Source organism: Coptis chinensis, chromosome 2, assembly GCF_015680905.1.
Source record: "Coptis chinensis isolate HL-2020 chromosome 2, ASM1568090v1, whole genome shotgun sequence".
Taxonomy (NCBI): Eukaryota; Viridiplantae; Streptophyta; class Magnoliopsida; order Ranunculales; family Ranunculaceae; genus Coptis; species Coptis chinensis.
In genome coordinates, this window is record NC_141457.1 from 62025175 (window position 1) to 62037330 (window position 12156).

Consider the following 12156-nt stretch of genomic DNA (forward strand, 5'->3'; position numbering starts at 1 on the left):
ATGGTAGTGGTGGCTGGGAGGGTGTTCTCCTAATTGACTAGGTCTGATGTATTAGGCAAGCTTGTAATCCCTTGTACATAGTTAAACGAAAATGTGCAGATGATCGCTCGAGTCCCTAAATGGTTGTATGCAATAAAGGCTTCTTTTCATTTCTGTACTGTCTAGTCTTTGAATATTGAATTATGTCGTATAGAACTTGTCAATCAACATTGTTCCTTGTTGAGTTTCTATTCTTTATTCCTCCCCATGCCATCATTATTGTCGACTAGTTTTTTTTAGCTCCATTCCAGAAAAGAAAAGTAACCAATCAGAACAACACCAGTAATTGGATTGCAAGGTTTCGCGACCCAATGTGTATTTTTATTGGAAGTAACAATTGAATGATTGTTTAATTTAGAAACCCTAAAGAATGAATAGAATGTTTTGGTAATTAGATGATTTGTGATTAAAAAAAAGAGAGAAGCTTCAACCTTGAAAATACTTGGACTTAGGGCTTAGTTTGATTTCTCCTTCTAAAGAGTTCTTAAATCCATAGTTTAAGCGTGTGCACATCAAAACACATAAATGACACCATTTGCCACTACAAAGCATTGCATTTCAGTAGAATAATCAAAATTTTGATTGCACTTTGCAATCATCTTTATTTTACCAACACAACCAACTTCTTCTTGAGAGATTTGTGAGATGTTGCCGCCATCTTTTTTTGTGTATGAGAGAGGCTTGAAACTTTAAGGTGAGAAGAATTTGTTTAGATTAGAAGCCTTCGTGGGAACTTGTACTGATTTTGGCGTGAAAGCAGAAAGCAATCCGCTTACAATTCATAAAAAAATTGCTCAAGTTCAACTCTTGACTACCATTGATTGCATCATTTCAACAATATATACCAGGCTATACCAGTGACCAACTCTTTCCAATTTGATTTGTGAAGAATGAAAATGTTAAGCTCAAATAAGCTATTGAACATGTACATTACAAATTAGCTACATCAACTAGTATACAAAGTCACCAGATGCTACTCCATTGCAAGGAATGAGAACACCTAAATTTTACACTTCAAAAAAGAACACTACAACAAAATGGTGGAAGACCTGCCTCGTCAGTCGGAGAGAGCAATGCTAGTGAAGCATGGATTTAATTCTATACTTGGCTGGGGATGTTGGAAGGGCATTTCTTCGATGCAAAAAGGTGATCCTAGGAGGTAATGGAACGGTTGAAAGGCTATCATGATTCAATATGAAAATAAATACATCTAGAGAGCAAAACCCCATGGGAAGTAAACTGATTATTCCACACGTGGAAGCAGAAACATGAAGCCTGAAGTCTCTCGGATGAGTGGAGGTGGTTCAATGTCGGATATGTCAATCTGTTCCATTGACTTCGATATGTCATCAACTGAAAAGGGTATGCCGCAAGGTAAATGGAAGGAAGAAAAATGATCACTACGTTATCGATTTGCATGTATGGAGTCAAGGAAATGAATGGATAACAAAATTGAATAGTTTGATCTATGTACCTTGAATCATCATCTAACAAGAAAGAACTGCTACAACATTGTTTGAATCTTCAGTCATCAACACTCTCATGTTGGAAATGACCTAGTCAAAGACAATATATAGCATTGCTACACAAAGTTGGTGAGGACTAACAAATAAATCTCATCGAAACAAGTTAGTTACAAACCTAGTTTGATAATTTGCAACTAAATAACTTACATCTGATGACAAACTGTGTGTGCCATACTTGTCATCCCAAAGACATCGTCTGGTCCTGCACATTTGTATGCTAAGTACACGCTGACAAAAAGTGAAACTAATGATATACAAGCAGAGATGACATGGTAGAAACTATAAGTTTTAATGAATATCACTCACTAGGCACAAGTCATGGCTAATTTCATCCAAAGTCTCTTTTGGTTTTAATGTATGACTTGAAAAAGGAATGAAATATATAAGGGGTTTGCTTTGTTCAACTTGTGTACATACTTAGAGGCAAATTACCCAACACTTTTCCAACACCATGAGTCTACCACATTCTCATGCGAATATTTTAACAAGGAATTGAAGAAAAACATTATAATGAGCAGAGAAAACAAATAACAGGGAACCCAATAGCTTTGTATTATATGCTTGAGTTCATCCCAAGCCGAGCCCGCATCTTGCATTAATTGTTTTGGCGTTCAAGGTAAAACGGGGAAAACATTTGAGTAATTTTTGAGTCAAAACGTTAATATATAGTCACCTCATCCGTGGCCTTATAGCACCAATGCTCTAGTTCAGCCAATCCTGCCTTGACATATTCACCATTACTAAATGAACAACATTCTCATCTCAACAGGAGGCTGAAACCAGAAAGGCACACTACACCATAACAGTCTATTACTAACGGCAAAAAACCATTGTGAATAATTTTCGCAATGCTTTTTAAGCGTTGCAAATAGGCATGGGTAAAGTGTTGGAAATGTTTGCAATGGTTAAAAGCGTTGCAAACCAAAATTTCAATGGTTATTAACCGTTGCAGAGTGACAATTACTAACGGTTAAAAAGTGTTGCAAAACCAAATTTTCCAACGGTTATTAACCGTTCTTGAGTGACAACTACTAACGGTTAAAAATGTTGTGTAGTTTGATTTGTAACCGATTATTGATGGATGTTTTAATATTTATTTTTGTTTTGCAAACGTTTACAACCATTACTAATGTGTTGATATGATAAAAAAATTATTTTAATTTTTTTCTGCCCTGAACATGCACCTCCCGGTTTCATATAGAAGCAAATGAAATTACCAATGCTTTTTCATACCATTTGACAAGTAAAATAAACACAAGCAAACGCCTGAAAAAAATATTATATTCATTGAACCATATATATAACTTCAAAAGAGTTTTGAAGGTTACAAATTCAGATTTACTAAGGGTTACAAATTTCTATACGATTTTCCAAGCAATTCCGATCTTCAAAATACAATAACAAGCATTAGTAACGATGGCTTCACTCAATATAAATCCTAGTGCAACTCCACAAAGCCCGTCTAATTCCAAAAAACTCGGAAAACAATCATACTAATTAAATTTATGCAATTAATTAAATACTTGACCCCCCCCCCCCCCCCCCCCACCCCAAAGATAGAGCATTTGTTGTCTACTCCCATATCTCGACGACATAAACAATGATTACATAAAATCGGTGCATAAAAAGAAAAAAAACCTTGTAGTAACTTGATGAGTTGAAAATTGAGAAAATGGAGAGTGGGGTTTAAGTTTTACCTTGACGAGGAGCTTGAGGTAAGCATGACTCATCATATTAGGAAGCAATTCTTTTGGCCTTCTTGTTTTTCCCTTCATAAAATCAATACCCTACACAATACAATCGACGACAACAAAATGATCTATCAAGCTAAGAAAGAACTTGCCCAACGTGAAAAGATTAATTAGACATGTAAAATCAATCTTTGGGTAGCTAACAAAGTAACTAAGATCAAAGTACTACCAAGCAAAAGTAGAACAAAACTAAGACCATCGTTCAAAGTTAGATATATCAAGGTGAACACCAAATCATGTTTATCCATTTTTGTTCTCAAAACATGAGCTCCAAGGGAAATCAGTAATGATAATCACCAAATTTGTGCTACCAACCATTTGGCTGATTTCTTCACTAGAAAACTACTTACATCAGCTTTTTAAAAACTAGCACAAGGTCTTTGGTCAAAAGTGAGTTCCTATAGGAATGTTAAGTCATAGTACATTAATGCAACTACCATATGCCAAGCAAGTAAATATTAATGCAACTATCAGTACTTTTTGCACGATTTCATTTTAGGTGGAATCAAATTCATTACCAAACACATGGGTTCATATTAGACATAAAGGTGTGCACAAGAAAAAATTAAACAGTTAGAAGCAAAATATGAACATTCACCGATCAATGTGTTGACTTTCTTTGTCCGAATGTCGTACATCTTCTTGACTACATCCTTGATCTTCTTCTTGTCAACACGAATATCAACAATGAACACCAATGTGTTATTGTCCTCAATCTTCTTCATTCTTGGATTCAGTCGGAGGCGGATACTTCAAAATCTAATAGTGGTCGAGCTTGTTCCTCGGGGTTGCAATCGATACAAAGGTACTTAGGGTCTCGCCTTTTTCAAAGTCTTTAGGCGATGAAAGGTAACCGAGGTACGGATCTTCTTAGCTTTCTTCTTTAGAGTTGACACACCTGATTTCACTGCCTTGGCAGCCTTCAAGGCCTGCTCTTTTGGGCCTTCTTCAAAAACACATGGGTCACCCACTCTTGATAAAACTAAAGAAATGGACCAATTGATCAGAAAGTTTTACATTCAAATATCATTAAATACCCATTACCATTTTGGCATTTTCCACATATTTTTCCAACGATGTATTATTATTATAGCGTAAAAATGATTGACTAAATACAAAATACTTATTTGAGAGTAAGAAAAACAAAATGAAACAATTTGGTACAAAATGAAACAAAATGAAAAGCCATGATATTATACCTATTTTCCACACGCGCAATATACTTAATAACCTAATAAGAATACTTAGATCCAACATGATGATCCTCTAAAATCCCTTACAGTAGTCTTAAAATGTGAATCCCAATAAAACAAAGAAACCATTACCTTGAGTTTGTGGGCGATAAATGAATCAAGTACCACTATGCAATTTTATCAATACTCCAATCAACAAGGGAAATATCATTATATTGTTTACAACTCTACATATAATTGCTACGAGCATTAAATTTTAGAACTTGTAAGTAAGAAACCTATGGTGCTAAAGGGTTATCCAGGTCAGTGGTTTCAACTCCAACAAGATTTACCAACTAGCCAACAAATATTTACGAAGTACAAACAAGATTTACCAACAAGATTTATCATAAGCCATCACTTGGACACAATTTTAATCTCGGGAAACGATATTACTTGCAATGAAAATTTCGCATATGTGTCGCAATGAAATCCCTAGAAGGGAACAAGATATTAATAATTCCCTTTAAAACACAATATAGGTATCACACTTTGTAGGACGTTTGACAAAATCTCAGTGGAAGTTTGACTCAAAAGTACCAAAAAAGAGACCATGGCATGAAGACGTATCTCAATATCGGTTCATGTGGAAAATGTTCAGCAACATAATAAGATATTGATACCACACTTATGAACAACACATGCATATGTATACACTTAAGCAAACATGCATATAAACATTTGCTCATCAAACAATATAACCTTAATTGCTACTTCCTGATCATCCTTCAAGACCGCACGATGTACTTGAGCTATCGATGTAAAGAACAATTGGCTTCTCATCAAATGACAAAAATCTGATATATTGATGCAAAACCCTTGAGTAGTTAATGATAAGAAATATGAAATAGAAAATAGAAAACAAAACAAAAGTCAAAGCAGATGCCGACAAAACGTTTTGTGGTGCTAACCAACGAATGACTTAATGTTTAGGAATGAGACATTCAACAAACTACAAAGCAGGGTTTTCATAGAGACAAGCCACACTAATCTATAAGTCCTCAATGATGTTACATTTCTGCATAAGACTTTGAAATTAAAATAAACAATGTATGCTACATTCTCGTTAGACAAGAAAAAAACTCACATGTCTGATAATTCCTGGCCCAGATTGCGTACTATTACTTCTTTAATAGCTTTGAAATCACAAGGAACCGCCTATGGCATTGGAAAAGAGATTAGCAGTAAAACAAATATCGAAAGCATTCCTAAATTACAGCTAATGATAATTAAAGAGAAACATGGAGACTCTAAAAGTGTGCTCTCACCTTGTCCCGCAAGGATGACAGAGTAGTTGAGTATTTTGGTGGAACCTATCACATAGCAAAGCAACAAACCCATCCGGCTTTTACATAGAAACCTCTGTTGGTTTCACAATCTCAATAGCCTCTTTGCGAGCGCGAAATGAACCTAAAATTTCAGCACAAAGTTAAAAAGACGCGACCAGTGAATTAAAATCCTTCAATGTAATAATACTGATTCGAACTCTTGTTGATGGAATTTTCATGAAAGTAATAGGCGAGTGACAATTGTAGCAGCTCAACAATTCATTTAGAAAGAAAAAGTGTCAAGCTCCTCATCACATCAAACAGTACAAGTGCATTACAGTCTTGACTCTTGAGTTTTAATTGTCTTTCTGGGCAAATGCTAATAAGCATTCCTATCAAGAGTTACTTGCGGAGACTAAAATGTCATGTTGGAAAAAAATGACACTTGGTTGGTCGAGAATGGAAATAATCCAACAATACAACCCAAGACCTTCAACCCAAAGTCGAGAAAAGAGAACTAGCGACTCAAACATGCATGATATCCTAAACCTACCTACCATTTAAATGGAAACTTAACAAGATTGCAAAAAGCCAAGATTTTGGTTCCAAAACAGTTGTAATTAAAAACACTCACAAAATTCAAAACTAAACATGAACTTACAGATCCATTGATTAATTCACAACATGGGACCTTATAAATAAAGAGTCTCAAAATGCAATTTGAATCCAGCCAACACACCCACAAGTACTGTATTGACATAAAAATCCAATATTTCAACAACATTTTGCATTGTTCTGAACATGACCCATTTCTATTTAACTATAATTAAAATTACCTGTATGATAAGAAGAGAAGACCTTTTGTTTCAGCGTTAATGGCGCCACTACCTGTCGAAGTCGTCAATGTGGACATAGAGAAAAAAAATCAGTTAACCATTGACCAGAGAGAGAAAATCAATTAGCTTTCAACTGAGAAGATCAATTAACCTTTGAATTGAGAAACAAGAAGTTTAACGGCAGTGGTGGTGGATTATGCAAAAGTCGAAGTTTTAATGTGGTGGAGGAAACCCAAAAATCTAGTCTGAAAAGAATTAAACAAAGATTGAACCAAAGACAGCCAAAGTGTCTTGTAACTGAGCAAATAGAGTTAGGGTTCGTGAGAGTGTAGCGGCGATGAGAGAGAGTAAAGTTATGTTTTATATTTCAAGATTTTAATTTGCAACGCTTCTCGCACGATTTTTAAGCGGTAGCGATTAATTCCTGAAATTCACCGAAATAAAGTAACGCTTTATAACATAACTTGTTAACATGAAAAAAAAGTCCGTGTTGCAAATATCCTATTATGGTGTAGTGACTAAAAATTTATTTTGTTTCTCTCAGGCTGAGTCCAATGGCTCCCTATCCCTTTAAAAGTAGAGCTAAAGTCAACAGATTTTACTCTCTATCATTAAAGTAAAATCCTTTGTATATATACATAGAAAAATAATAATAGAGAGTAAAATATGTTGACTTTAGCTCTATTTTGTTGACTTTAGCTCTACTTTATTGACTTTAACACTACTTTTAAAGGGATATAGAGTCATTGGACTCAGCCTTACAATGTCCACACTAGTCTTACTTGATAGGAAACTACTTTCTTTTTGGACCTCTTCATACCGTGTCGCTCAAGACTATCATAAGTATGAATTATAATGTCCTACATCAGAAACACTGAGTTTCTCTAAGAACCAATTTCGACAAACAATGCAGTGGACCAAAATCAAGGATAGTTTGGAATCTTACAACATAAAAAAGTACACAAATTTCTCTCTTCCCACATGTACACTCCCTTCTCTCCTCCACAAATGGGTGTTGCTTTTGGCCTTATTTTGCCATAACAACATAGTTTGCATATGCGCACTGGGAGAATAGTATGTAATCCCCCAAAATCTAGGATTACCTTTTACCAAGAAAATATGCACCATTTACGTATACCTGTTTCTGTGATACACAGATAGACAAGTACACGCCTACACACAAGCATGTACACACACACACCTACACCCTTAAAGAGAGAATAACCAGTGTTTAATACACACTAAAAGATTGTTATTAAAAAAACAAAAAAAAAAATAAAACCCAACAACAGCAATAACAAATTCCCATCCACTCAATATGGAATTGATTAGTAACTAAACAATGTGGTTTTCTAATAATATAGCATACTTAAATGACTAAAGTGTGAAACTTATAAGAGCATCAAAAGTAATTGATAAATGTGAAATACCTTCTCTAAAAGTTGTGAAGTTAAATTGGCACCTAGAAGGCGCTGAAAAGGAGGAGGCGAAAACTTAAAATAACTTAATACGGACATGCACAAAATTCAAAAACATACAATGAGCTAAAAAATAAATAAAATAATTTACTGCATTCAACAATAACACAATTTTAAAATCTAATCGTGTGAAGTATAGACTATAAGTCTGTGACTAATGGTAAGGAAAAGCAATTTTGTCGCAACATCAAACAGAAAACAACTCCTAGAGTATAACTGGGGTATCCACAAAAAAAGATGATGAAAACTAGATTCCCAAACCCTAACCCTAAAAGCATGAAAGAATTGAAGGAGAGATGGTGGATTTGAGACGAGAGCCAGCGAACTTGGAATTTAAAAGCTCCAATCGCCTTCAAGTATTCTCGATGAACATTGGTTTATGACGAAGATAGGGGTGGGAGAAGAGAGCTGGTATCGGGTTTTTTCTTTCTGTTGGTGGCAAATCTCTTTTTCTTTGGTGGCAAATTCCTTTGTTATTTTGGGTGGCAAAATTTTCTTAGCTCCCCCCAATGTAAATTTTGCCGGGATTTTGGTGGCAAATCAAAGAATGTGGCAAATCATAAGAAAATTTGCCACCGGGTGGAGAACGTATCAAACAGTGGCAAATTGATTTTTTTTGCATTCGCCACGATTTGGCATGGCAAATAGGGCTATCAAACACAGCCTAAGTATGGTATTAAATCGCAAAAAAAGTTGTTAAGTGACTTGCTCTAGTCTAATTTTTTGTTTTGCACGCATATAGATAATAATATTCGCATCAACAATGTAATTTTTGGTTTTTTAAATAATACGAACTCTTATATAGTTTCATTGTATATTAAAAAAGGCATCACTTGCTTATTTTATCTTTAAAGCAATAGCTTATTCTAAGGAAATCGATGAAACACATATATATATTAAAATTTCCAGAAGAGGGTTGCTTTACTAACTTGATTTTCACAATCAGGGTAGCTTCAAACACAGCCTACAAAATTAACGGAAGAAAAGATAAAAGAGTTTGAGGACTAAAGAAAGAATCATTAATCACAAAGAGAATTCAACCGCAACAAACAAACAAAAAATGTACCAATCAAGTCTTTTGGTATGCTACTGCATGAACCATGGTGAGAGTAGGCTTCCAACATAACTAAATATATCGTGAAACATAAACTCAGATTTTAGTTTACATTCTCAGAATCGAAGTTTTGTTTCAGGTCATACAACAATAGTTGGCCATAATCTTTCCTAATTATAATCTCTCCACTCTTTGCCAAACCTATTGGATGCAAGAATTCAAACGGCACACACATCTCGTTTTGTCCAACTTTATAAACAGCTTCGTCCAAGAACCGGCAATACCATATTCTCCCATAACCCAAATATCAACTTCCTTTGCCTGTAACATAAAGAACAAAGAAAGTAATCCACCCAAATCTCCAAGACTCACTCTGACCTCACCCGGATGACACACATAATTAACATCCAAATCCGACATTTGCATCTCATAAAAACGCTCGTCCTTGAGATCAAAACAAACAGTAACACCCTTCGATTCAGAACCTAACCAATGTGTCACTCCATTAACAAGTACATAATATGTTTCTTCAAAACCCGACACCAAACGTTTTTCTACGTTTCTCCATGTCCCTTCTATTCTTTTGAGGTTAACATTTTCTTGCGCCCAAATACCGACTTTAAAAGTGAACACGCTTATAACACAAGCTTCAAGACGGATCAATCTTATAATCCTGTACTCATTACTACTTTCACAATAACCAAATGCGAAATTAACGTCCTCAGGAGAATATAGTGTTTTTTTAGGAAACTTACTTTTAATAGTAATGTAATCTTTTGTAAGAGGATTTAACACGTATAAGTTGAACGAATGGTTACCTAAGCAATGACTTAAACATATTAAACCATTGCAAACGCCAACAACCATTGAAGCGGAAACCGGAATTTCTATTTTTATGGGATTGGAATTGGAAGTAACCTCTAAGTGGTAGAATTGGGATTTTATGTGGTTGGGTCCAGTGACGAAGATGATGCTGGAACTGTGGACTTGGATTGAACGGTTGAGATGTAAATTGATAAACCTCAAATCGAATTTGAATAAGTTAAGTCATTGTTTGCAAACACAGTAGAATTTTATTAAGTGTATTGCCTTCTACTTTTGAGAGTATTTCGTTGAAAATAATGTCTTCAGGGATTGTGTGTTTTAGTTCCTTTTCCACTCTATCTAATCGCTTAATTATTCTCTTGAGGGACAGATGGAGAGATTATAAAAGGGGGGGAAATCACAAAACTAAGAAGTTGGGTTTGTAAAGTACCAAGAGCTACATGACAGCAAACAAAAGAGAGGTTCCTAGAAGTTCGACACTTGCGTCATAACATCACCACTAAGCTTTCAATCACCTGGAAAAAAAAAAAACAAACAAATAAGGCATCAAACACGCATAGCAAGTATAGCTACCCAATAATTCATCAAGTTAGCGAAGAGAGAATGTAGCAAGAGAAACAACAAAAAATGCAATTAATACCATACATACATGTACCCAAATAAAAGAGATATAACACATCAAAGTGTACCCGTATTAACTATCCTGTTAAGGAGCATCCATGTTATAAGACTTACCCAATGCATAGGTTCTCAAAGTGTATGAGAATGTATATACTTAACTACTTCAATAATCTTCAAGATAGAAACCGTGACAACTTTACTTTAAGGGTTTTCCTTCAGTAAAATCTCCAAATTTAACATGCTCATAATTAGTCCAATGCTACTATGAGTCAACGTATGTCGAAAGGATCAATTATGCTCACACAGAGCCAATCCACTTAATTACGGTGACAATTTGTTACAAGTAAATAAGGTTAATTGGTAATCAAATAAAATAATAATCTCTAATTCAACAAAACCGTCAATTTCTTACATGTAATTAAAGCTAATTTTGTGTTCAGTTGCAATAACAAACACTAATTCAACCAAACCCTCACTTTCTTACAAGCAATTATACTTAACTTGTGTTCAATTGAAATAATAAATCATAATTGGAAAAAACAATCCCCAATTTATACTAGTAAGTACGGTTAATTACTGTTTAAATTGAAAAGTAAACCATAATATTTTTTATCAGTAAAAGTAAAGCATAATTATATTTTTTACATGTAATTAGGGTTTGGTCTCAACAATCCTTAAAAGCCATAGCTTTCGACAAGTGATACTAAACACGGTTGTTTTCCCGCTGTCGGGGCAAAACGTTAACCGGACACTCCCGATGTGATGGTGCTTCCGCAAGCTAGGATGTCGGGGCAAAATGTTAACCCGGCACTCCCGATGTGATGGTGCTTCCGAAGGCTCGAAAGATATGGGGGATTGGGATTTTTGAGGAAGTGAGACTGCACCAACGTTCTGGTTGCCTACGTACCCAGTGAAGAATCCGGGATCAAGTCTCTTAAAAGCGTAGTTACGGAGGATCACGAAGCCTCCGTATATATAGCAATCCCCTGCCTTGGCGGCCAAGAAAGGGATTCTCAGAGATGATGAATCCTAGTATGATCCTATCTAAAATAGGATCATTCCCCAAGATTTCATTCTATCCTTGCGCAAGATCTTATTGGATTGCACTAGGATTTTTAGCTTCCGCGGATCGGATTATTGGATCGTAATCATCCAAACGGATTGATCCATGGATCCGGGCCACTTTCGGATGGGCCCCGGACTGTTCTTAACTTTGATGGATTCAATACCAAACGATCCGAAAGTGTTTATTTGGACAAACCAAATCGGATCGGTCCGTTCTTTGGGCTCATATCCGGTCCATGGTTCGAGTACATTTTAGACTGAAAATGTATGGTACACACATTGCCCCCTCTTCAACAGAGGAGCAAACGAAGATGAAGGTGGTGTATTGAAGAAAGAAAAAAATATAATGATATAATAGGGAAAGGGGAACGTGTAACGGGAAAATATAATGTATGTTATAGAGATGGACGAAAAAATGTGAGATAATCAAAAGAAACAAGAGTAGAAAAAGTGAAGGGTAT

The 12156-nt window shown here is 35.3% G+C and overlaps 1 pseudogene; it reads right to left on the reverse strand.

Moving 5' to 3' along the window:
- Window positions 1–1282: 1282 nt before the first annotated feature.
- LOC147517010 (myosin-11-like) lies at window positions 1283–4041 on the reverse strand (annotated as a pseudogene).
- Window positions 4042–12156: the final 8115 nt, after the last annotated feature.